Here is a 27,641-nt window from a genome sequence, read left to right as displayed (position 1 = left end):
TGCCAGATTCTCCAAGGCAATCATCATACTGAATAATGAATACTCTTAAAAATACAGCCTATCAGCAGAGATATTTGTTCACATGAGTGCAAGTCTAATCTCATGAACTCAGTTGCAACATTCATGAAAAGATTCACCCAGGAGCATATGAATTGGAAACCTGGTTATGAGCCAAACTACCTAATCACCAACTCAAAAGCACACAGGTGTGTTTGCAAGAAAATGTGGCAATGACTTTTATTTTTAGTATAACATACACTCTTTTGCTTGTTTTTATTTTAACAATCAAGTTCCCATAAACTATTTTGACACTAGTTCAATTACAAGCTAAGAAAACTACTTTGCTATCAAAAATTTGTACAAAATTGTAATTCTTAATTAAGAATACATTTTAATGTTTCTCCTTAATGCAGCAGCATGAAACATCTACAAACTAGAGATAAGAGACTGTCCGTCCAGAATCAGATTTGTGAAGAAACTCATTTTACATGTTCATATTTTGTCCAGTTCAACTACAAAACTTTCACATTATTGAATTTTATAAACCTGTAAAAGTGAAGTTTTAGACTAGTAAAAGGAAACATTTTTAAATTAACACACTAAAGCTTATTAAGGGTACACCAGTGACTTTTTTTGATAATGTAAGAACAGTTGATTAAAAGATTTCTTATGTATTACAGTGCTTATTAGAAGTTTTTCCAAATGCAACACCCACTCACCTACAGTCATGCAATAACTTGTCAAAGTAGCATTTTAGCTCCTCCTAGATGACATCATCTGTTTTTTAGCAAGAAGTCCCAAATCTCCCATTCCCAGTTCCCCACTCAAAAAAACTGATTTTTCTGACATAAGGTGAAAGCTACCAAGAAGTGAGGGGTGTGGGCTGAGGAGAGAAAATACAGAAGTCATTCACATGCTATATAGAAATAGTAAACAATATTCTGAATAGGACTTTTGGATGGAGTCTACTACTCTGTAAATTTTTTTTTTTATTCTATAAATACCTTTTCCTGAATTTTCTTCTTTCTCGGTCAAGAACATGCATTTTTGCAGGAAAAGAAAAAAGATCAGTAGAGAATTTTCCAAAAATGCTCAGTTTGAAATGCTACGCAAAACATTACACAGACTTAGCTTAAGTTATAAGTAAAAATGTGTCTGCAGCAAGACATAATAAATTATTCAAGCTGAGTCCCAAACACTGAATCCCAAACGATTCCAGAAATGCAGTAGTTGAAAGCAATCAGGAAGACATCTGAGACTAAAGCAAAAAAAAAATCCAAAGATAAGTATTTTTTCATTCACATAAATGTTTCATTGTCACATTATAAGTCCTCCTTAGCCATTGATAAAATACAGAAAGAAAGCACTTTTAAATGCATTTTGGTGTAAAATATGACAAGAATTTTGTACAACAAAATTTGCCCAGTTTATGATAATAAAGAAGCAGGTCAGCTATCAGCAGACTAAACACACCGTCAGAAAGTCAGTACCTACTTCAGTTGTTGAGAACAGTTACATATTTTTAACGCTATTACTATCTCAAATGGGGAAACACTTGTTTTTCCAATGGATTACACTGACAGTTTAGTATGAGACAAGTTATTTCACTAGTTAACAGTACAAATCAACGTAAAATAAAAATAAGGCAGTACTACAACAAAGGAGTTCTAAAAAATCCAACCATGATGGAAAGGGGAGAAAGAGTTTAGTATTACACATTACTTCCATTTCTGATACTCTTAGGTGTGTATGGAAGCATTAGGGTGTGATCCCTTGGCAAGAAACATAATACATACTCCAAACTCACCTTGGAGCACAGTGCTTACCTCCCCTAACACTTTCAGATTAAGCGTGTAAGTTCCACAAACACACCATAATTCCATCATTTTCACCTTAACTGCATTCCAGCAATTCAGGCTTGAAATCAACGTACTAAAGGACATGGCATAGTGAGGCAAAGATCAAGGCTAAAGTCAAAGACAGAAGCCAGGTGACCAAAGGACAGTAATTCTGTATTAAACAGTGTAATTGGCATGGCATTTTTCAGCTGCAATCAAGACATTTTAAGTGTTAGAAACAAGGGGAACCTCCACACCAGCAAGAAGAAATTTGTCTTCTTCTCAGGTTCAAATCACATCCTATGCTTCCCTTTTTTTATTCAAGGGGTATCTTCAAACTCTTTTACAAGATAGGGCTGTAGGCCTGGTGAAGTACAGCTCTTTTCCAAACATGGCTGTTTGCTCTTATCAAAGGTGACAGCCTCAGTGACTCAAATATTGGGATTTCTGTTTTCTTTTATCCTCTAGAAGTAGACTTCTAACTTTTGAATCAGACTTTAGCAGCAAGAAGGGATAATATCAATACGACTGTTACTCAGCACACTTTTGGTGGGGTTTGAGTAGCCTCTGTAAACATGTTATATTTTATAAATTGCATCATAAGCAGAATTATTTCTTCTAGTTTTTAAGCAAAACCCATAAAAACTTACTGTCACAAAAAAAAACAGATGACAAACCTGGCTTTCAGACTGCCTTTCAAATTATCTGCTCAGGAAAAGTTTTTGTAGCAACATCTGTCTTTGTATCAAGACACAATCCGGTATGGCAATCCATAGAAGTGCCAACGCTTGCTGGCAACATGCCTGCTGAAGAGGGTGGCAGGCACAGCAATGTGAGGACAGAGGGTCAGCATTCTTGTCTTCTGAATAAAGGACTCACTAATGCCACAGCAAACTTAAATTTTGGATGTTTTAAGGTAAGAAAAAGAAAGCGGGAATTGCTCTGTGATGATGAAATACAAATACGTGCCAGAGATACCAGAGGGGAAGTTACTAGAGGTGAGGTTGGAAACTGGGATATGGTGGGGGGGAAACTTCACCACTGAAGCTCCATAGTCTAAACTGCACTTTGAATCCAGTGATTAGGACATTGCAAAAATACTCTAAAAGTAAGAGTTTTGATTTTAAGATATATGAGTTCTTCTGAAAATAAGGCTTGAAAACTCAATGTCAATTTTCTTTCCTCAAAGCTGAGGAAACAGCTTTCCTAACAGCTACTCATGGCAGCCTAGTAAGCACTTCAAGGGTCCTTTGATAACACATTTTTGCAATCACCTTTGTATGGCTATGTAATGATTTACCTTAAGTCACAATGTTTGTGAGGAAAACAAAGAGCAGGAATATAGTGAATAAATGCCATTTCTAGCTAAAGCCTTCACGGAAGAAGGGTATCATGGGTAAAGATCCCACATATAGAAATTAACCACACACTTCATTAGATCATTTCCTCTTGTCCCATCATTTGTTACTTGGGAGAAAAGCCTGACACGCACCTGACTATAACCTGCTTTCAAGTAGTCACAGAGAGCCATCATAGCACACCTAGAAGTTTAACTCCCAGCTTAGGGCTGTATGCACTGCTTGCCTTCTCTACATAAGCAACCTGAAGCAACAGAAGTAGAAGCTTTTTAACTTCACAGCAGCAAGCACACAAATTCCCCAAGCACAAGACCAGCTGTGTCAAGCTACCAGGAACCTGAGCTGCACAGTTGCAATACAGTTGCATGGGATTTCAATCATAGATAAGGGCTTTATTTATAACCAGTGTAACTGTACAAAATACATAACAAAATCTCATGATGTGTCCAGATAGCTTTTGTTTCCTGCAGGCAACCTGATTGAAGGATAGCAAACTATCTGGAGCAAGTAGAAAGAAGCAATTTTGAAGCAGTGGGCACCAGTGTCACTATTACCAGATGGCTCAGAGATGCCACAGACTCCTTTATTCCTCACTCTGGCTCCATGATCCTTTTAAAGGCACTCAAATAAAGAGACAGCTCCACACACAGGTTAACTTTACAGAAATGAAGGAGAATGACTGTGCAGAGGAAGAGCATGGAGGACACATAAAAGTGGTACAGAAAAAAACCCTAATGCTGTTTAGATGCATGAACTCTTCAGGTGTTAACATAACTGATAGATGGAAGGTGATATTCATTTCCTTGTCACATGCTCACTACATGAGAACTTTTCCCAAAACCTCATGACTAGACATCTTAAATTTGTTGTCAAATAGTTTTAACAGATTTTAATACTTTATATGAAATTACCATTAAGGTTTTTAAAGGGAAGACAGGAACAGAGCATTTTTTAGTAAAAACAGGTAGAATTTATTCTAACACAGTTTCTTGCTTTCCTCATATGTTCAAATTTTCCTATTCATCCATTTCTCAAAACAGGCAATTCTATACAACCTCTCATTACTTATCCTGTACTTTCACGGGTGTTTTGTATCAGATGACAAAACAGCGCTATCATTTAGCAGTCTTGGCACTGTACTTTGGCTAAAGAGTATTAAGCCTGATTTGGCATTAAACTGCAAAGATAAACATTTTCACTCTCTTTAAGTTATTTAGAAATCAGAGAGGGCTGACTGAATTTGATCATCATTGTGCTGCCTTTGGAGAAGGACAAAAAAATGATGAACACCACCAAAAAATAGAGCTGTGTTAAAACGAGCTATATTTAGCACTACATGAACAGAAGCCAGTACTGCTCTCCTTCATTATGACACTGACAGTACCAAACAGAATGCCTGACCAGTTTCCAGGGGGTTTCAGCAGCTACTGCTGATGCACTGCAGAAAACAGATTGACACTGAAGCCTATTTGTACTCTCTGCCATCATGTGCTCTCCTACCATCCAGTTTAAGACAGTTAAGCAAAAAGACATCAATTACAACTGCCGTTCCAAGATGCTGCTTGGAATAGATGGAGCATATATCTGAAGCTTGTTTTCCTGCTAAGCACTGATTGGTTTTAAACAACACGTAATCCTAAAGATCCATTACCAAATATCGTGGGAAACCAGGTATTCAGTGGCAGCCCTATCTCCAGTTTTGTCAGTCATAATGTTGCACAAACTAAGAATCGGAATATAAATAATAGTGCCCATAAAAGAAATCAACAAATTAAAATCTGACAACTTGCTTTTGAAAAAAAATAGGTTTATAATGCAAATCTGCCAGCTAAACACAAAAGTTTGTCTATTTATACACGAGATGCAGAAATGACTTTTAAAATGTAATCAGAAAAGGTCAATTTGTTTTCTTGTTCAAAACAATCTCACTAGAACATTCTCAAAAATGCATTTCACTGATAGCTATAACTATTTGTATTAAAAGGGAGAGATCATATATTTTTTTCCTATCCCCTGTTGAACATCCCCTACAACAATGAAATGCTTGGCTGTGTACGGTACCCCCAAGACAACAGACATATCTTCATCCTTCTAACACCTAGCTGAATTCACTGAAGAGGTTTTTTTGTTGGTTGGTTGGTTATAATTAGCTCACGCTCAGCACCAAGTAATACTGACTGCCACTCAGATATGCTTCACCTACAAGCTTCACCTGTGTTTTAATTACTACAGCAAAACCATCCACTATACCTCCAAAGGCTCCACAATTATGTAACATTAAAAGATAAAAACTCTTTTAACTAAAGGAGGTTACCCATGGTAGTCATAGTGCACTGCTTGCAGAGGAAATGGTTAAAATACTGAAATATTGATAAAGCTTAACAGCTTCCTGAAAAAAATAGTTTTCTGTAGAAGTGGATGTTGAAAATGTCTTCTTAAATGAACTCTCATTCACTCATAAAATAAAAATACAAGCCTAGAGTTTACACTCCAGTACAAAAAATACTATTATAGTTGGGTATTTATCTACCTTTTTGAAGCATTCTTCTCCAAAATTCACCAATAAAGCTTTTAAGGCTATGTTAACAATGAAGAATCTCATACTCTCTTGTCCCACAAAAACTTCATGAAACAGTGAAAGATAAAAGATGTAACCTACATCTGTTAAACATAACAAAGACCTGCACAACATTCAATCCCACCTGAAGAGTAAAGCACACATATTACAGAGCTCTGACACATAAATAAAACTAAGAAAAAACTGATACTAGAAAATCATTCCTAAAGAACACCAAGGATGAAGAGTATGAAACACATACAAAAACTAACTCTTTATGTACTTCTCTATGAATGTGGGTATAATGTGTATCCTGTATATAATTTAAATATATAATAAGAGACTAATTCACAAGTGCTTCCATGGAATTCTATTCCTAGAGCTTCCATGATACAAGGCAGTAGCTGATTAACTACAGATTGGGAACCAAAGCACAAGTTCATGCAAGGCCTCATGTAACCAAGCCAAGAGCTAAAATCCTGCTCACTCATACCAGAGCACTGCTTGCAACAAATCATCATACCAGTTCTTGCAAAGTCCCCTTGCTGCCTTCAGTAAAGCTCACCAGAGAAAGTACACACCACAATTAAATAGGACAATTCAAAAATCTTACCCTGGAGTTGACTGTCAGGTGGAACATCTCCCTATTACAGTATCTCATTTTAGTTACAGACAAACAGAAATACAATACTTACCACTTGTAGTTCTTACAAGGTAACCTCTATTAATGGGTGAGCTTCTGTAACCAACAAGTAAGATACAACATACACTTTCATACTTACTCTAATTGAAGGAGAATATATTTATAAAGCCTCATTATCTCTCAAGAACCTAATTGCTTTATGGTTTTTCTTTTTCAAGCCTGAACTGAAAAAAAAAATTGCATTAAAACAAGCTCAGGTCTTTCCTAAATGAAAGAAATTGCCAAGTATCACCTTGTTAGGATGAAAGAAACAGGATCCAATTCTTTTACTGCCCCAAACATGATGGCCTTACCTCTTTCATGTCCCAGGATGTGCCTAATTTGCTATTTGAGACAAACATATGAAAACAGACAGTCCTCTTTCCAAGATTTCCTGAAATCACAAGTTAGGGACCAAGTGTCTTTCTCCCTTTTGTCTTTAGTAGAATTGATGGCATGCTTGGTTCCATGTATGTTTGGGTTCCTCTGTTTTCCTTTGAGGATGGCAGATGACTTTCACACAAAAAAAGGAACTGCATCAGCCTTCTATCTCCCTTGTAAAGCCATTGTTCCTTAAGAATCCAGTCAATTTAGAAGAGGAAACAGCTACTATTTTTAGCAGTTTTGCAAATCTGCACTGACTCATACTCAGACAAACTGATTAATTGTTCCAGGATTATTTTGTGAATTCAGCTGCATGGCACAGGATGGGCGAAAAGGCTAAGCAAAAGCACTCCACACTAGTCTGGTCATTCACTAAACAGTTACCACATCCAGAAAGTCTACAGCAGTGATTACGTGAGCTGGCAGTGAGGCTAAACTCAAGAGCGGTCAGCCAGGGGGACCCCTGAGGCATTCCCGTTTCCAGGTTGGTTTCTTCAAGAAAGAAAGGGAGGGATGGCATACTAAGTGGAGTACTTCGAAGTGGTTCAGATTTAATCTAGCTTTTCTAGGAATACCTCAAGGAAATTTGTACTGTGACATTCCTTCTAATGGACTACATAGACTCCTTTAAACACCAGAATGTGGCAACACTGCAGTTCTACAGTGCTTTTCTGAAGAACTTGCTCCTTTCTTACCTTTAAATATACATACCACTTCTCTAAAGGCATTTCTCTAAAAAAGCAGTATGGAATCAACTACTACCTTCAAATTATGTTAATTTTTTAGTTAAAGAAGAAACAAGCAAACAAACAAACAAACAAAAAAACCCCACCCTAGAAGTAGCACAGCAGTTGTAAAGTTCTGCTTTCTTGTAGCACTCTGACCCCTCTTCACAAGTTCATAAGACACTCCTTACATATCATCTAGTAACAAGATTCACCAGCCTAGCTCTACCACTCAACTCTAAAACAAGACAAACACTACTAGACTGTCTCAGCAAGTAGTGGAAGTCATACATGGAAACCTTCCAGAAAGATCCAAGACTTTAATTTCTGTAGAAATCCAGATAGACTGGCTTAGTTCGAAGACTTAAAAGTTCCCTTTTGACTCCCACCCTTTCCCACCATAAAGAGCTTACAGATCTACATCCAGAGAAGTGAAAATAAGACTCACACCAATTATAATGTTCAGCTTTCACTGAAGTAAATATAATTTTTTTTCAGCCAAGATTTCAGCGGCACCTCCAACTGAAATAATTTACTTTTATACTCTTTCTATTGCATGTAAAATAATATAAAAATAGCTCTGTTAAAAAAAAACCCAAACCAACAAGACAAACCCCTACCTACAACCTCTCTGAGGTAACACATGACATAACTTAGGAACAACACCACTGAACCATAAATTAATGTCTCTTCTAGATGCACAACATTGCTTCTATTCTTAGGTTAAAAAGATTGAAAACAAGAAGGCAAAACAATCATGTGGTTTCAAAATTTTGACCTATATTCAGGGAAAAAAAACCCACATAACAATACAACGACTTGGAGGATATGGAATAGGATGACTGAAAAACAGAACAGAACGTATACATGTTTGCATGTACAAATGAAGAAGCTCAAAATGAAATTCTAAGGAAAAAAATATCACCGAAGTCCTATTTCCCCCACTTGACCTTCCTGACACTGAATACTGTCAAGATATTCTCTTGCTTTTTAAAAAATTCTCCAGAATTAGGTGTTGTACATAAATATGGCAGAGACAAACCAGCAAATTCAGAATAACACAAGCTCTAGAGAATGGTAAAATGTTTTTCTTAGCACACCATTATTTTTGTTGTATATTTACCTTTATAGTTTTTTTCCCCTTGAAGAATATCTAAGCCACCCATCACTACAAAATGACCATATTCACAGTATATGACAATATTCCCAACACCTGAAGACAATAATTTTAGAACAGGAGAATATAATTTTGGAAATCAATACGCTAGTTACCAGTCAATACAGAATGGAAATATTTATAAAAGCCTTGAACTTTAAAAATCCATTCAGGAGAATGTCAGTTCTTTCTAACTACCCGTTCTGCCTGTTTTAATTATCATTATTACACAGATTTAGACAAACATGTGCACATGGTTCCAGACAAAAGAAAAGCACTTAGGAAAAAAAAAACAGTTACAAAAAAATTATGCAGATTGTTCTTCATTTTCATACATCCACAGAGGGGAAACTCTATCTAGTGCACAGCTGAAGCATGATTTTTGGAATAATGCAGGGGGAAAGAAAAGACAAAAAAGACACAGCTGTTGCATAGTTGCTTATGGATTTTTCTACATTTTTAATAGTCCTGATTAAATTATCCAATCTTACAGAAATATATGAATGCTTATCTACAGGTAATTAATTACATTTTGACAGAACAAAATTATTAGGTACTTTTCTGTAAGCAAATCCTAGCAAGATTAGGGTACATCTTTTCTCCTATTAACTGAAATACCAAGCAAACCACAGAGCCTTCATCCCCCATTCCACATGCATGCGTACAAATAATGTCAGAAGAGATAGGACACAATTGAGTAAACTTTACTGATTCTGAAAGACATTACAATTAACTTCTGCGCAAACAAAGACAAGCTCCATGCTTTAAAGATATAACTATGTAAAATTGCTTAAAGCTTTGTGTTGGAAGAAAATCTGGCCATATCATGCAGACTGAGAAAGGCAAGGTGGTCTCAGTTCCAGGTCCCCACATCCAACCATGGAGAGGTTAAGCATATATCCCCACCATGCACACAAAACATATGTTTTACATACATATTATGTACAAAACTGTACACATGACCAGCCATGGGGCAAGGAGGGAGGTAGAGGAGGAGGGCATAATAATTTAAAGCCAGCACATTCCTAGTGTCAGGTCTTGAACTCAATTTCCTTGTTCAAACAAGGTCAAAAATTTATCCAGAATTTCTATCTGAATAGTAACTTCCCCAAATATCAGGGAATATATTCAGAAACTGTCCACAGATTCTCATGTGCCAACCAGCTATTTTTTCTCACAGTTGTATTTGAACAGAGAGATTTTAAATTCCAGAAAAAACCCACCACGATTTTAGGGTACAGTTGTACTAATGGCTAAGTTGATACAGCAGAATATGCTCAGAGCTAATGCTCTGCAGGGCAATTAATTAGATTAATTAATTAATTAGAGAAAGACTACTCTTTTCAGCATTGAATTGACTTAACATCCCCAAAAATTCTTAGCTTTACCTTAGATAATGTTCTAATCTGTTCTCGTTAGATAATATAAACTGAAAGAAATCCCAATTTACCCTGTTCAAGTCTTTTTTTTTCCTTCAAGAACTTCTCCTTCAGCCCATATTTAAGGTAATTATCTCTCTCTTCATCTTCATCTTTTTGAAACTCACTCTGTGATGTCCTTCTGTAGGTCACTACTACAGTACTATTTGAAAAAAGCATGTTTCTTTCTTTAAAGTAGTCTTCATCCTTTCCCCTCAGTTCTCCTGTAATCCTGCTTGTTTTCTGCTCAGAATGGAGAAAACACAGCAATGATTAATGACACCACTACAATGGAAGATCTCAAGAGTGCACCCAAACATGCATCCTTATAAATGACCTAACAGGATTATAGTGGAAAAACAAACAGAAACCCTGTTTCTGTAATGAACTGTTTGAATGTGAAATCTGAGCATAGAGTCAGAACACCTGGTGGGAGGAAAAACAAATCAAACCCATTAATAAACATGAAAAAGAAGCTCCCATCTACAAACTACTACTACATCATTAGACACACATTCACTAAAGAAACACACATATTACATACTGGCTGGTTATGTCTAACATGCCAAACTGAAAACCAACCAAACAAAAAACATTGAATGAAAAACAAACCAAACAAAAAAGAATGTACAAAAAACCCCTAGTCTAACCTCCTGTGCTAAAACAGAAAAGATGCACCATTCCTAGAGCCATAAAGGAGGACACTATGACCAATTCAAACTTGCATTAAATAGATAAACAGACTTTATTTTTTTAAGTGTCAAATATCAAAGTTAATAGGTATCAGAATCGGAAGGGGTGTTGGTTTCTTCAGTTTATCTAAAATACTATTCTTATCCATATTAATGTCCAAACTAATAGCTAGGCAGTCAAGAGAGAGAAAAAAAGAGCACATACATCTTTATACTAGAAAGCAAAAAATCCTCAGTCCACAAGGAATTAAAGATACTCAAAAGGCACAGTATTGTCACTAGACTATCCTTCCTATTCTTCTAATGCACCACATCTATTGCAATTAATAGCACTAAAAACTAAGTGTCTCATCAGTCAGTGCATAATAAGCATTTTGCTTTAGAAATGCCAAGAGAGGACCCCTTTTCCCAAAGCAGACTTAAGTGTGTAAATAAGCCAAGGGATGTTATGGTCAAAAAGCAGAAAACAGGCAGAGGTTAAGAAAAGTTACTTGCATACTGGATATGCATGAGGGGGGGAAGAAATAGAGGTACACTGGTGGACTTGTACAATAAATACCACCTTAATGTAGAATTTCCTGCAACACCAAAGCCCTTTTTTAATGCGGGGGATGGGGGGGTTTTGTTTTAATAATAATTTTTTTTTAAAGTGAACATTTTTCTCTTCGGTAGTACTCCCATTACATTATTTGGATGATCTTCTTATGATTAAAAATAAAGCTCTGTAAATTTAAATTGGTAAAAACCTTCTAACTATTGAATAAGTCAGGTTTTTTACTTCAGGGATTTTTGGTTTTTATATTTTTGTTTTTTATATTTATGAAAATTACCTAGAGTTTGTCATTACATTTAAATTACACCAAGCTATGCACAAGTGGTTCATCTAAAACATACTTTATGCATTTAGTGAACAACAGGGAATAAGAACAAACCAACACTGAAACTTCAGTGTGAGGATACATAAAAATTACTCAATACGAAGCAAAAGTCACTTACCTTCCAGTCTCATGAATTACTAAAATAACACTGGATAACAGAATGTATGGAGAGATCTTTAGTGAGGGCTGAATCATCTTCATGTAGACGCTCTGAACAGCCACTGTATGCATACTGACATCATCAGTAAAGACGTGGAGGCAAAGGATACTATGGTAACCATGCAATGTGCTGAGAGAGAAGCCTTTAATTGCTTCAACAACTTCCTGCGGCTCGTGCTACTAGGTTTCCATTTGCTCAGAAAGAAATGAAGGCTGTCACAGAGGCAGTGTGATACTGCGCAGAAAAAAACCCTCCACTGAATCCTGATTCTGTTAATTGTGATGTGACTTTTTAAATGACAAGTGTCATAGCTTGAATCTGTTACTGAAATCTTCTGACATCTACAAGATTTGTCAGGAGTCACAGGTCAAGAAACAATACTGTCAGGTAGCAATTTTATAAGCATTTCTGTTTTCTCTATGCATTGATACCATCACATTGGGATATTACCTTCTTCAAGTCACAGCACAGTTTTATGTGTAGAGCGTTCTTCTGCACCAGAGGGTAAAACAGTGCTCACAACAAAACCTGAAGTCCAGCTAATACTAAAGCTCAGGTATAATATAAACTGACATGCTGCGAAACAAGGTATTTATCCTGGTATCCTGTCTCTTTCAACTTCAATGACTATTAGCCAGTAGACCACTTACCAAGGACAAGACTCTGGGAAATATTACCAGCAGTGACATGATATGGCCCAAAGATAGCTGAATAAGATGATTTTGGCTGTTTTCCAGAAAACTGGACTACTATCTCTCCATTTTACATACAAATAGTTCAGCAGATATTTACTTGTTTTCTCAAAACTGAAGAATAACCACATGACTAACAATCCAATCAGAATTACACAGTTAGTTGGGATTCTCCCAGTTTGGAGTATCTAGAAGGGCCACCATAAACAGGTTGTTTAATCAATGCCACTGTTTCAATTTTAATGTCAATCAAACTCCTGTGAAGATGTTATGCTTTTCACAGTTAGGTTGGAAGTCCTCATCATGAAATGCGTGGGTTAAGAACGTTACTGGGCCAACCACTTTCACAGCTAGATGTCATCTGGTCTTACAGACCAAATTTTGCACTCCTATTTTAAAAAAGCACATTTCATGGCCCCCTTTTCAAACACAAGTGCAAATTCCCTCAGATGCTTCACACACATGCTGCTTTCCATTGGAAATTTTCTGCACACACACGGTTTCAAAACCATTTGATCTAAGGAACCAAGGGTATTGTCCTCCACCCCAGTATTTTTATGTATATAATGCTATGCACACTTTAGGGGAAAAGGTAGAGAGAGAATAGAAGTAAAAAACAGCTAGACAGTTGCCTTTATCACAAGTTACAACTCGGTTAAGCTCCCACTAACTGCAGCAATGCAGAAAGCCGTAACAAGAAGCTTCTTATGTTGATCCTCTGTTGAGACCAGTATTATGTCTCCAGTGGACACTAACAACACTCACCCATGCATAAATACAGAGAAAAACAGCAGCTGAACACAGTAGCTCAACAAAAACAGAAGACTGTACCCTCTCTGTTCCCTCCAACTCCATCTTCAGAGACTGATGTTACAAGCATGGCAGCTCCTTTTAGGAAGCCCAAAAGTCAAAAGAGCCACAGCAGTATGAACAGTGAAACTTCTTCTAAATCCAAGGTATGAGAGAGGTAAAGGTGCTTACCATCTCAAATTAATTTCCAAGTTAATAGCTTAAAAAAGGAAAAAGAAGAAAAAAACCACATTAGCCTGAAGCCAAATAGAAAAGCTTGTTCTAAAATTAAAGCACTAAACTTCTGACTATTGAGTTGAAAATACAGTTACAAAGGATGAAAATGAAAACACAATTTTAAATTGCTAGATGACACATTGAGCTTTTAAAATGACATTTATGCAAAATATCTTTCCCACAATCTCCTTCCTGTTTTGGGAAAGGGAAGATCAGACAGTACCTGCAGATCTACTAAATTACATCCATCCTCTCAGAGGATGTAATAATAAATCAAATAAATCCCTCAGTTGTCTTGATTTAGCAGCTAAATGTCTCAGGTTTTTCCAACTAGAATCTCATGTAAAAGTGTTTCTCTGGGTCAATTCCACAACTTCCTCTTCACCTATAGTTAACTCACTTGACTGCGTTAAAAACTAAATAAAAGGCTACATCGTCCAGTCCTTGAACAGTAACTTAATTTAGTATGGAATGCTAGTACTCTCAGGGTTTGTATATAAAACATCCCTCTTGCAATTGCTACAGAAAAACAACCAATTTAGGCTAGATATAAAGTAGGGAGACGGGTATCAGAGGCGGATTAAAAATACCAAATGGCACTTTTTCATCCTTCTTAGTATTTCTTTGAGCTGAATAAAGTTTGGTTTCAAGAGGGCAAAAAAAAAAAAAAAGGAAACCACAATAAGCAGTCACAATATTTTTGAATGTCTATAAACAGACACAAGCTTAGGATGTCAGCACGGAATAGGACTGCAAATAATGATGCAATGGTATGTAGAAGAACCATCTTGACATCATTTTTGAGGCCACATGTAATGGTTTCCTCTTATGCCTAAACTCCTACGACTATTACACTACCACTTCACAATCATTCAAGATTCTCATTTCTACAGCAATAGAAAGAATCAAAGAGTAGCTCAAGCAATCACAACAGCATATTCTGAAGTCCTGCTTTTACTAAGAGAGATTTTAATCTATTTCCTGGCACTCTTCCACAAATTTCTTCCTCTACCCAAGAAAGTAATCTGAGGGCTGGAACATCTCTCCTCTGAGGCCAGGCTGAGGAAATTCAGTCTGAGCTGTTCAGTCTGGAGCAGGAAAGGCTACAGGGAGACTTTACAGCATCTTCCTGTACCTAACAGGGGTTTACAAAAAATCTAGGAAAGGGATTTTTTAGAAGGACATGTACTGTTAGTACAAGGGAAATGGCTTCGAATTGAAACAGAGTATGTTTAGATGAGATATGAAGAAGAATGTTTAGATAAGATATGAGAGTGGTAAGGCACTGGCACAGGTTGTCCAGAGAACATGTGGACGCCTAGTCCCTGGAAGTGTTCCAGGCCAAGTTGGATGAGGCTCTGAGCAACTTGGCCCAGTAGCATGTGTCCCTGCCCATTGCACAGGAGTTCTAACAAGACGATCCTTAAGGTCCTTCCAAACAAAACCATTAAACAATCCTATAAGTTTCTATAAAATCTCCCCTCTATATTGAAATCTGCGCATATGCCCTTTAAGTCAATAACTGTCTACCTGCTAAACAGGTAGGTGTAGGACAAGCTGTAAGAGGTACCAGCTTACACAGCAATGAACATTTACCTCATGGTTAAAATACGGCTGAAAATAACAATTATAAAATAATTAGATTATTATTCGTCAAAACAGGAAACACTAAATTGGTATTACACATAAAAACCCATACTGTTAGTATGTAAGGGATAACAAATACCAAGTTAAATTAGAAAATATTTTGAATTAGGAGACTCATTGTGTTTTATTTCATACACATACACTTGCAACTAAACGAGAGAGATTTCTCTAATTTTTTACAGTGACATGTTGCCAAAACAGAGCTACAGTTCTTATTACAAGCAACATCAGTGGCAAAAAGGAGGCAATCTCCAGCAGCAATTCCTTACTCTGTAGCACTGGATCCTGAACTTGGTCGTATCATGGAGAAAACACACATAAATAACACAGAGATGTGTATTATAAATAAACACAAATATACAGAAACTGTATACAGCAAAGCATTTTAATTACTTCATGTGGTTCTACTATCAAATTTCTGCAAATCTGGCTCTTACTCAGCACCAGTTCTACTTCAAACATTTGGGCTGGGCAGTCTTAGGCGGCTTTCCCAGAAATAGTGTTAATAGCAGAATGCTACCACACTTCCTTTTTACAGACATTGTTTATTCCTGCACATATCTTCACAATAAACATGTTTTCTGATATTGCAATGCTGGAGGAGAGGACCACTGTGCAAAAACTTCTGGAATGACCAGCACCATCATCAATATCTTCAAGGAAAGGCAGGGGATGGGGACAAAAGCAGCAGCACAACTGTGTTCTCAATAGGCTGAGACCCTGTCTCAGCGACACAAACCTTTTCCCCTTAAAGGCCTGGAATACATCCTATTTTTCTAAGTCTATGCATCCCTTTAATTAGCCTTCTTGAAAGAATATTTCCTGCCTGGGCAAATTTGCTTCATGTAAAACAGAGGGATAAACTACAAAAATGAGCACCAGAAAGAGAGAGGACTTTACTTCTAAAATAGAAACAGTGTCATATATTTACAAATTGCACCTAGGTACTCATATTGATATGCTCACATTTGGAAAAATCTAATTTCTCTGTAGGTATTTTCTACAGTTCAAGTACAACTCTGGAGATTAAGGTCTACACATAAGACTGAACCCCAATACCCACCTGCAGTTAATCCTTGTAACATGATGGATCCCTGAAACACACAAGCAGGTTTTTTTGTAGAAAACAAGACTTCTCATAGCTCTGATACATTTTTTTAAAAGGACTCTCAGTGCACACAAAAGCCATTTATAAGTGCAAATATGAGATACCCTCTCATGTTTGTAGGGGTGGAACAGTAGAGATTTGAGAGCAAAAAATGAGGTACTTGCCAAGACTGCTGTCTCTACTGTTGAAACCTCATTTCATTTTTAATTTCTATATTTCAAGCAAAAATATCAAAATCCCAATTTTCCATCATCTAAAAGTTTTAGTCGTGCTCTGTCCAACTATTCCTCACAGAGACACTGAAAAGGAAACAAATACTAACCTTCTTCCACGCCCTTAACAATATGAATGTTCAATGACCAAAAGCCTTCTGTAGTTCTGCAAATGGAATGATAACAGAGCTTTTTATAAAAATCTGACAGGAAAATTTCCTGCTTTGCCCTAAAATGGGGTTGGCCTTCAGTCATTAACTGCCACCATTTGTTCACTGCTCTGCTGGTTTGAAGGCTGACTAAAAGTGCACCAAAGGTCAGCTAAATGCCTCAGAGAACCAAATACCCATACTTCAAAACTCCTCATTCCACTCCACTGTCCTGCAGTAACTTTAACACTTTTATTCCAAGGAGCATGCTCAGTTTACATTGCCTTCAAATCTCAGAGAGGTCTCAGTGACATGTCCATACCTAACTAATTCTGCAATCAGAAATTTATCTGAAGTAGGGCTTTTTCATAATCACCCCAGATTCCTCTTTCCTTTTCAGATGCCTCTAGCCTTTTTTTATAGCAAAATGAGTTATGAAAATACCTCAGCCTGCTTATGGCACAACAGTAAATTACTTGCCATTCATGATCCCAGCCTCAAACTCTACTACTGTTAAGATGAAGTTTGGGACAGTGGTCTTTTGTGAGTTACCTTTCCAGACAAGCAACCCATAAATGAAAAAAATAAAACAAGAGAATTTGACATGTGGCTTCTATCTCTCTCCTGTAACCACAAAACATCTGACAGAGGGGCACGTAAAAAGGATTAGAATATTGGACCTAGTTTTCATTCTGAAGTGATTTACAGTTTCACAACTAGCACATCTCCACACTGGGTGTTGTACCGATTAAGTGTGTTACTTCTATATCTTCCAGCAGCTCCTCTCTAGCCTCTACACAGAAATATAAAAGGTCAATTTTGATCAAGGAACCCTTAATATTTAATTAGAACAAGTGAATGCCTTGCAGAACAACTGGAAGGAAAGCTGAGCAAGGCAAGACACGTTTACTAATTTAGCTCAGCTGAGACAGACTTCACAGCGAAAAGAGCAACCTACACTCCTGGTTGTTTTTTTATTCTGGTCCTACAGGTGAGCAAATACAGTTTATGGTGGAAGGTTTATTTTTATTTGAAGATGACTCAAAATGGCCAAATTTATTACAAGACAACAGACATGCTTGTTTACTCAATTAAAACAAAGGACTTGTACCATGGATAGCAAAGTGGAAGTTATGGTTATACCTTAAAAGTTATAACGATCTCTGCAAAACAATCAAGAGCAATACATAAAGCTGTAGTATATTCTCAAATAAGGTTTCAGATATAAACAAGAAAGCATAGATATAAAAAACAGAACCAATGCCACTGCATCACAGTTTTGTTACTGATTTCTTTGCCCTATGCTTAATAAACCTACGTAAGTATAAAGAAGGGAAATTACTAAATTCTTGCCAGAGTAAAAAACATATAGAAAATTGCTTTTGATGGGGATTTATTATTTAAATGGAGCTTGCTTTGTCAGTTTGCAGAAAACAAAAAGTAAATGGAAGCAGAGAAGATATTTTCTTTATAGTATATTAGAAAGAGCTAGATGCTAAGAGAAGCAGGACTTTAACTGATCTTCAAACAAATCACCTTTGTGCTTATCTGCACTTAAATCTATTAAAAGATCCCTCTAGTGCATTAGCTGTTTTTTAAATACAGTAACACAACCTACACACAGTTATAATCCTTGGCTGAAATATCACGATTTCATTAAAAGCATATTCTTTGCTTATATATCAACACTAGACTGACACAGAAAACAGTGCTTCAAGGCAGACAGCTGACTGCAGCTGTTCTCTCTCACGTACTAGACAAAAGCTAACCCAGAGCAGGACCTGAAACTGTCAATAGCAGCAATGACCACCACTGAAATAAACAAACTCCATGGAATTACTGCATTAACTACTTTATATCATGTAGAGGCATATAAGGAACCTTACTTGAAATGATCTTTTTTTCTCCTTATATATACAGAAAACATATATATTTCTATGTATATATTTATATATATATAGAAAATTACAGGAAATGTCATACTCAATGCCATGATGCTATCACATCCCAGGGGAAGTCTAGAGCAAGGAAGACATACCCTTGATCATGCCAGGGAATACTTAAGCCAGCTGAACATACTTAAGTCCATGGGTCCTGATGAGATTCACCCATGAACGCTACTCTTCATAACCTTTCATCAATCATGGCAACTGCGAGAAGTGCTCAAGGACTGAGGGAATCATCTGTGAAGGGTGAGTAGGAGCCCAGTGAGGTTGTGAAGAGTCTAACTTCAGAGATTTTCGAAATCCATCTGAACATGGTCCTGGGCAACCTGCTTTAGGTGGTCCTGCTTGAGCAAGGTGGGTGTACACAGTGACCTCCAGAGATCCCTGCCAACCCTGACTGTTCTGTGATTCTCTAAAGAAAACTAATAGTTATTTTACCTGTCACTAGGTATTTTGAACTGGAAGAGATGTATGTGCAAACACAATGAGAAAACATTAACTAGGTCTATGTCATTCATCCCATAGGACTATACACACACAACAAACGTCCCCAGAATTATTCATATTATCTTAAACATCATGTTTTGATTTTTCATTGATAGTTTTATTTCATTTACATGCCCAAGTACTAGCAGAGAGGTGCCTGCAGGGTGGCTTCTGTGAGAAGAGAATGTGCCAAAAACACGTGGTACCACATGACCAGAGCAGGGGACTGAGCCCCTGAGTCAGGAGGGTGGTACCCCTGGAGAAGTACACTTACGAAATGTGAAAATGTTGCAGGGCAGAGTGTGAAAACCACAAGCGAGGGACAACCCTGCAGACACCAGAGACAGTGAAGAGAGGAGGAGGTGCTTCAGGCAGCAGGGCCTGCAGCCCCTGAAAAGCCCCACATTGAAGCAGATACCAACCTTGCAACCCGTGAAAGACCCCATGGCAGAGCAGCTAGAGATGCCCTGAAGGAAGCTGCAGCCCACTGGGAGCCCATTCTACTGTATTTTCAATTGGCAATAAATCAAATTAATTTTCCTCAAGTCGATCTCTTTGCTTATGATGGTAACTGATGAGTGATCTCCCAGTCCTTACCCTGAGCTGCTCCATCTCTACTTTCTAAGCTCATCGAGGAGGCAGAGTGAAAGAGCAGCTGAGTGGGGATCTGGCAAGGCCAGCCAAGGCCAACCCACACCATATTCCACAGAGATTTAAAAATAAACAGGCCATATTTAGAGTAACTGATTGACACAACTATTCAGACTCTGATTTCACCAAAGTAGTAATGCAGCTGTGAAACAAGGCAAGTCGTTTTTAGATATGACTATGCCAATCTAGCCTCAACTGAAATTTCAGCTTGCAGTGCAGAACATGGTCAGCAAGTGATAATTGCTGCCCTTGACAACTACTACCCATTCATTAAATAACAAACACAAAAAACCCAACACCCACAACTTCAAATAAAAGTAATAACCAGATACGATGCTTGACAAAGATCTTACCTCAAAAGGCATCTGGTCTAAGTATCAGTTCATTACTAATAACTGAATATACACTATTATAATTGAAAAGAGATTATATATTCAAATAATGTAGACACACATACTATAACCCAGAAACTCTTCCCAAGCAAACTACTGCAGGTTTTATGTAGGTCAAGTTGTCTTGACAGGGATGAAAAGACAAAACAAGACACAGATGCAGATCTTCATGATTTCAACATCATCCAAAGAAAAGATTTAGTGCTTAACAATAACCACAATAACTATAAGAAGACAAAGCCCTCTTGTGAACATACAGGTACTTAGCACTGACCAACAGAATGACTATCACATACTATTAGAAAATAAATTCCATTCTTTGGAAATATTTGTTCCTGAAAAAATCTGGTAACATAAATTCAAAATTTCAGTTGCAGTTTTCAACAGCGGCCATCTGAATTCAGTGAAACAATAACTCCATATTGATTTCCCCAACTCATTTCTCAAGAAAAAATATACCACACAACAGAAATAAATAAAATGTAAAGGGAGCAACAAAACTAATGATCTATTAAAAAATAGAAATACAAAACAGAGAAAACTCGACCAATTCAGAAAAGCCAATAACAGGTAAACAACTATTTTGAATTAATGGTTTGAAGACATAACTAAGGAAGATAAGAGTTACCTTTTTAAAAATCCAAAAAATGAAAGGTAGAAATAAAATAAAAAAGGAGGAAAACCAAAACACTCTCAGAAATATGGGAAACACGTAAGATTATCCTCCAGTAATATTATTTGTTAGTAAGAAAGTATTAATAATGTGACTGACTGAAAAAATAAAAGGAATCAAGAAGACTACAAGCACCAAAGGTAACACCACTAACATTCTAATACTTGTGGACAGTATTGTCAAAAGAGCACTCCTTCCCCTCACAGACACAAACGGTTTAGACAAGGTCAGGTTATAGAGCCAGTTATCTGGAATAAAAGCAATGAAGTTGTCTTTCCTTTAGTTTCCTCCCTTAGCTTCTTTGCTATTATAGAGAAGAAATGCACAAATTTCAAGTTGGAGACTGCCTGACCAGAGTAAGGGAGAAATTAATGGGAACAACTTTGAGAAAAATATAGTCTACATTGAAAGGCAATTGGTTTAAGAAATAAAAAAATTGATAGTGGTTAAACAGAGAGACAGAACAAGAATAATAGAGTAAAAGCCTAAGTAAGAGCCAACACAGATGATGGGGATCTGGGGCCATAAGGACAATAAATAACAGTGACAAATGGGGCTTTAATCCACAGCTACCCCTTTTTCTAGCTCACATATTTGTTTGTCAAGATTACCAACAAACCGTAGTAACTACAGATGGTATCTTCTACTCAAAACTGCCAACATACCAAGAAACATGAACCCTAAGAAACTTTCATATTGTATTTCAGTGAATACAAACTCTTCAAAAAGCACTTACATCTAACAAGATTATAATTTACAGTCTACTTTGTAAATGTATCGTGTACAAACATCCTCTAAACGGATAGTGGATCTCTCAATAAAAGAGATTAGTGTACAGAGAATAGAGTAACTAAGTATTGAGAACACTATTTGTAGCAGCAAAACCTGCAAATTACCTGAAGAAGACAGGAAACTGCACTTATACAAATAAATATAGATAGGTTTGACATTAATTAAATCACCAATCCTTTCTTGCACGCTAAGGCCCTAGGTGTTACGTCTTCCAAAAATCAAATCAAGGGAACATGCTTGGCCAAGGTCAGCTGCTCTTAATTCATTGTTAGGCTCTAACAGTAGATACTACAAAACACTGGAAGTTCACATTGAGGTACTATCCCCATGCAATCACTCCTCTCTCTGGGGGTGTGATATGGTAATTGGAAAAGCCGCAGTGCAGATTTTCAAAATTATCTAAGCAACAATATTGGCTCCAGAGCACTTTGTTACTATTGCTGCATTACGCTCAGGTTTTATTCCACTTTATCTAAGAGCTCTAAGACCAGTGCTGCTATTCTCACACTGGTAATGTATTTTTTTCCAAGTTTCATTTTATGCAATTTAAGTATCAGAAATGGCAATAAAGGAAGTACTTCAGTGAAACTTGACTTCCCTAAACAGAAGAGAGATACTATTCCATCCCTGTTAGATTCATTTCCTGCCTAGGCAGAGTTCTGGATGGAGAGCAAGACCATTTGAAAAACAAATCAAACTAAGAAGTGTGAGTGGGACAGGAAAACACGTGACAAAGACAACAGCAAAACTAGCTAGTGAGGCAACCATTCTGAAATATGAAAAAAAGTAGCAAACAAAAACTTAAATCTTTGAATAGAATAACCTTTGGATAGTAAACCTTTGAGAAGGTTTAACTACTGTAGTAAAATACATTTTAAACAGAACTTAGAGAACAAGTGACACAGTTCTCAAGGGACATGCTTAATTTAAAGCCCTCATACTCATTTAAATCCCATGTTAACTTACAGAAAAGTTCACACAATCTGGATGACATACCTGTTCATAACATGCCACCAGATCTCCCAACTACAGTGCACTCTAACTGCACAATTATGGGCTCATCTTGAAGTGTTACAAGTTTTATATCAACAGCAGTACAATGAAACGGTCTTTGAAAATATGAGGTTATAACCAAAGATTAGTTACAAAGATTAGTTACAATTTATTTATATTGAGACACTTAAGGGAAAGTAACAAAAAAAGTTTAATGTTTTAGTCATTTCTGAAGCTCAAGGTTCCAAAACAGAATAAAACATTCATATAATGAATTCACTGAGAATACTAGCAAGTTTTCTACTACTTCATTGTGTAAAGGTGAAAGAACTGGTGCTGGAAGCTCAGTATTTACTCCTAAGCAGCAAGAACAGGATAGGGACAAACCTTAGTAAAAGCCACTTGGGGAAGACCCAAGAAACAAACATTTCCACAGATCAAAGATTCTCTCCCATGATCAAGTTGTGGTGTGAGACTAAGCACAGACACTTGAGAGAAACCATGCCAGATCAAAGCAAGTTTTCCAAAACAAACTGCTTCATGTTACAACTAACTTCTGATCCAGCAACTACTGCAAGTAATAGTCACAAGTAATCAACTGAACAGACAACTTCTTGCTACATTAGCTAACTATGAAATACATTTTCCAGCAAGCAAAAAGATGGTGAAGAAACACAACAGTGTCAAAACAAATAATTACTACAGTGCACACACAAGACCCACAAGGCTATCACAACTGTAGAAGTATATGCAACAAGTTGGTAAGACTTTTGTAGGTGGCCAAAAAAACATTACCAATTCTCTAACACATTGCTAACTTCAATGCCTACCAAAAAATAAAATAAAAAGACTACGTACGTAATTTTGTTTCCAGTCTGATTAGATTCAAAAGCCAGCTAAGGCAAGTGGAAGGACTGAATTGATCACCAATTCGCTACACATGCCCACAATTTCCACTGATATGTATCACGACAAAACAAAAGCACAAAAATCGATCTTGTAATATGGATAATGTAGGATTGAATTGTCTATCTGCATCATCCTCACACATCCTTAGGAATAAAAGGCCAAGTATCAGACACAGGATACTGTTAGAATACCAAACTCCAAATTAGAGATGTCTTTTGAAGACCACATAAAAACAGCAATGGATGTCTAAAGGCATGTATGAGTATTTTTTTTCTTCCTTTGCCACAAGCAAAGCAGAAGATCTGGTAGCTATTTACTTTGTTTAATTTTACTATTTCTTCTGAAGATGAAACAGATCACACCAGATAAATGCAGTTAAAAAGAAGCAATGTGCACTCAGTATCCCATGGGAGGAAAAAAGCAGGTATCAAACTTCTCAGTACAGGCCACTGCTGCAAAATTATCTGCCAGTGTGCCCCATGCCAACATGTGCTGCAAGCAGCTGGGTATCATGAAAGATACATCCCCTACTTCTTGTCAGAGGAAGATACATTGTGAACACACTTGTAGATGTATCCTCAGCAACAGAAAACAGTTACACAAAAGGAAATATTTTAAGTTTTACTCCAGTCTGGAATCCCAAAATGCAAAATTGACAGGAAACCATCCTTTATTTATGAAAAAAATAAACAAAGAAAAGATAAATATAGACCACAAAAACAAATCAGGACAGTGGACAGACTGGGTATACCTACTGCTTCCCTATTCAGTGGGAAAAGAGCACTCCTGGTATAAGAGGACCATTCCCTACTCCAATTTGGTAGCTCACATACAAACCCTGTATCAATTAACTAGATCTGGGTCGTCCCCACCAAGGTGTAATGGGTGGCTGAGATGTCACAGAAAGTTAACAAATCTTATATTGTGTTGGCAGTACACTGGAGCATTCACATCTGTCACTGGGTAATGGTTCTGATGGTTATAGGCCTGAGGCCACTGTATTTCACAGGGTCCCATCCCTATAACTAAAAAATAAACTAATTAAAATTAGTCACTTGGAGAGACAGGGAGGGGAAGAAGGCAGAAACTTGTTATACCTCTTTGCTCTTATAGTTGGGTTCCTACTTGTATTTTCTGACAAAGTGCAGGTAGCTTAAGTACATGAATACTAGGTATGACTTGATGGCAAGAAAAGCTTTCAAGACAACAGGGGGGCAAATATTCTTCAGGGGTTCATGATTTGGAAATTTCCTCAAAATGGATTGCATTAAAATGGTACAGGCTAGCCAGAGGCGACCTAAAGATCATCCCGATCATTACAGCTGTCAGAGGCTGGAGTCATTCAGAAAGCCCATTCTTCACTTCAGCAGCCCCATCTGGACAGTAAGGATGCCTGACTGCTCCCAGAGAATGACAGCTGGTTACTGATTGCTAAACAAGGCCATGCCACACAGGGATGAAGTGCCCAATTGTTGTCACTCTGATCCAGTGAGCTGTATCCAAAGCTGTGGGATGGGATGCAGTGAAGGATTTCTCTGGATTTCCAGCTGCTAATGAGCCACAGCAGAAATCCACACACTCGTGTCAGGTTCAGCAATATACTCCCACAGTACTGCCACCGAAGTATCTGCACAGATCCACAGTTTGCCATGGGCTAGTAGCCCGGTATTTGGAAGACATCAGTACTTCCCCACGCTGCAAATCACTCTGTTAGGGGGATGATGTTATCTACATCACTGAACAACAAGAGGGAGAAGCACTGAGCAATGCCACTGAGGCAATGCAAAATCATGGCTAGGAAATGAAATACAAGAAAATTCAGAGAACTGCCACAGGAGCAAAATTTGGAAGGATAATTTGGCAGGCACGTCACAGAATGATGCTCAAATCAGCTGAACAAATGATACTTTATATAGCAGAAACGCAAAGTAGAAACACAGAAAATTGTTGGTATATGATGGTTTCAGAGGCAATTTATACCATGTTTGGCCCAGCTATGAAGATCATTATACAATATAATAAGAAAAAAGAAGTCAAGTGGAAATGGTGCATTTCTACACTTACATCTCCCAGCCAAAACAAAGAGAAAAGAGGAGAAAACAGGACAAATTGTCCTAGGTAACAACAGCGTGCCTCTACTTTTGGCACAGCAGTTCCCACAGTATGAGCAATAAACCCAAGAGGAGAATGGATGTTTCACTGATTGGACATCAAGAAATGGAAAGCAACATCCTTTGCAATGGCTGAGCAAACCTTCCTAACCCATCAAGGAAAGGGAGGAGCAAGCCGTATGTTAAATTAATGGCTGTATGTATGGTGCTGGAAGAATGACTTCTTAAAAGTCTTTTTTCTGACGCTTGGGCAGTATACAAAGGTTTCACACCATACTCCAGGAAATGACAAGCAGATGACTGGATGCCTTTTAAGAATACCTGCAAATAACAGCAGCCAGAAAAACTGCCACAACAGCACTATTTTCCGTGGGTGCCCCAGGGCCACCCCTGACAGACACTATACTGGGCCACTTCCAAAAGGCCAGGGTTTGCAGTAAATACTGGTGATGGCAGATCACCTGACTGTGATTGCCTACCTCCCCTGCCAACAAGGTCATTATGAAAGGCCTTCACTTTTTAAACCAATGGGTAGGTATTCTCACTTGCATTAAATCATATAAGGGTTGTCACTTCCAGGAGAAATGGTGCAGTTGTGGGATGGTGGTCACCAGGTAACATGAGTTTATCACATATCCCCATCAACCTTAGTAAAGCATACTAAAAGGCTTACCAAAAACCAGTTGTGAATTCTTCCACCTACCTGCCCTTTGGTGGATTTGGCCAACAGTGCATTAATAATTCTGAATTAGCAGGGCATGAGTCCAAGGTTACAGCACTTACAGACTATCGTCAGGTCATCACCACACAGCAACAGACACCAGGTTCCTGTCTGAGACAGAAGAGTGGGGTGCATCTTGGTACTGGAAGGACAATCTTGTTTACAGTGATCCCTGCCAAGACACCAGCCCAGGTGCCAGAAACTACATCCTTAATTTCAGTACACTTTGCCAACATTCCTTAATATGTTCTGCAACATGTATTTTGCAAAAATCATGCTTCCCATTCCTTCAACAGAGAGCAGATGTGGCATTCTCTCTGGGAATTCTCACAGTTATATTTAACCTGCAGCAACATCCATTGGCAACCTGGGAGTGACAGTGGTGCCCCGTCACACCCGCCCAGCACAGTTTTGGGCACAAAGGACACTTCAGTGGGAACTAAAAGGCCAGTTTTTAGAGCTGATCAACATCCAAGGATGACAGCAAAGGGAGCCTTGAAATGGGTGTGTGGGGGAAGATCTCCATGCTCTGACGACCCTTGAAGAGTTTGCTTTACCTTGCCCTTGCTATTGTACTACTCTTACAGAGCAAAGTAATACTCAGTGGGAGTTACTAACTTTCTTTCATACATACTAAAACGTTGAAACACCTTTGGTATGCTAGAGTTAATAAGATTAATTCCAATCCATGAAAGAATGACCATAATAACTCACTGCCACTATGTGAAGAGGAAGTTTGATTTTGATTCTGTCTCAACACTGTTTGTCAGAGGCACGTGGCGGAGGGGCTGCACACCTGCCACTTGCAGGAGGCAACTAGGAGAAGATGGGGAAAAGCCTTGTCTCTGGGGAGACTTTGCCTGGCAATCATTTCATATCTCATATGGGACAAGCAGTCAACAAGAGACCACCAAGGACACTGTACCCTCCAGAGAGGCTCTCCAGTCAGACGGAAAAATGTCTCCACCAATGGACTGCAGTGGAACGTTGGACTGGGCCAATGGTCTCCTGTTAGCAGACAGACTTTGGGAGGAGCCAGGGGGCATAAAAGTAACTGAGTCACAAGCTCTGGGGCTCAGGGTCAGGCTTTTTGAGTTGAGGCTTTTTAAGTTGGGGCTTTTGGTCTTGTCTTTTTGCCCAGGCTTGAGGTCTGCTTCTACCCTGGCTCTAGCCTGTCCTTGTCCTTTTTGCCCTGGCTCCAGCCTGCTTTATGGCTTTTCTGCTCTCGCTGGCCTTTGCTCTCCCTCCCACTCACTGAGCGCTTGGCTGGAGACCGGCTGACCTC

At 37.9% G+C, this 27,641-nt stretch overlaps 1 protein-coding gene across 15 annotated transcripts in view; it reads right to left on the bottom strand.

Annotated features, from left to right (window-relative positions):
• PAM (peptidylglycine alpha-amidating monooxygenase) overlaps positions 1-27,641 on the bottom strand; it is a 122,393-nt gene that overhangs the window by 86,850 nt on the left and 7,902 nt on the right. For 4 of the 15 annotated variants that reach the window (XM_017730488.1, XM_017730495.1, XM_017730494.1 and 1 more), the window contains exon 1: positions 11,807-11,898. The exons of 2 other annotated variants lie outside the window; for them this stretch is intronic. The gene's annotated coding sequence lies outside the window, so the exon portion shown is untranslated. Of the gene's footprint in view, positions 1-11,806; positions 11,900-26,338; positions 26,446-27,641 lie in introns of those variants that run through there. 9 more of the 15 variants (XM_008630785.2, XM_017730497.1, XM_017730498.1 and 6 more) reach the window with 6 other exon arrangements.

Source organism: Corvus brachyrhynchos, unplaced genomic scaffold, assembly GCF_000691975.1.
Source record: "Corvus brachyrhynchos isolate BGI_N302 unplaced genomic scaffold, ASM69197v1 scaffold33, whole genome shotgun sequence".
Taxonomy (NCBI): Eukaryota; Metazoa; Chordata; class Aves; order Passeriformes; family Corvidae; genus Corvus; species Corvus brachyrhynchos.
Note: the sequence above shows the minus strand (reverse complement) of the source record. Positions and strands in the feature narration are given on the sequence as shown.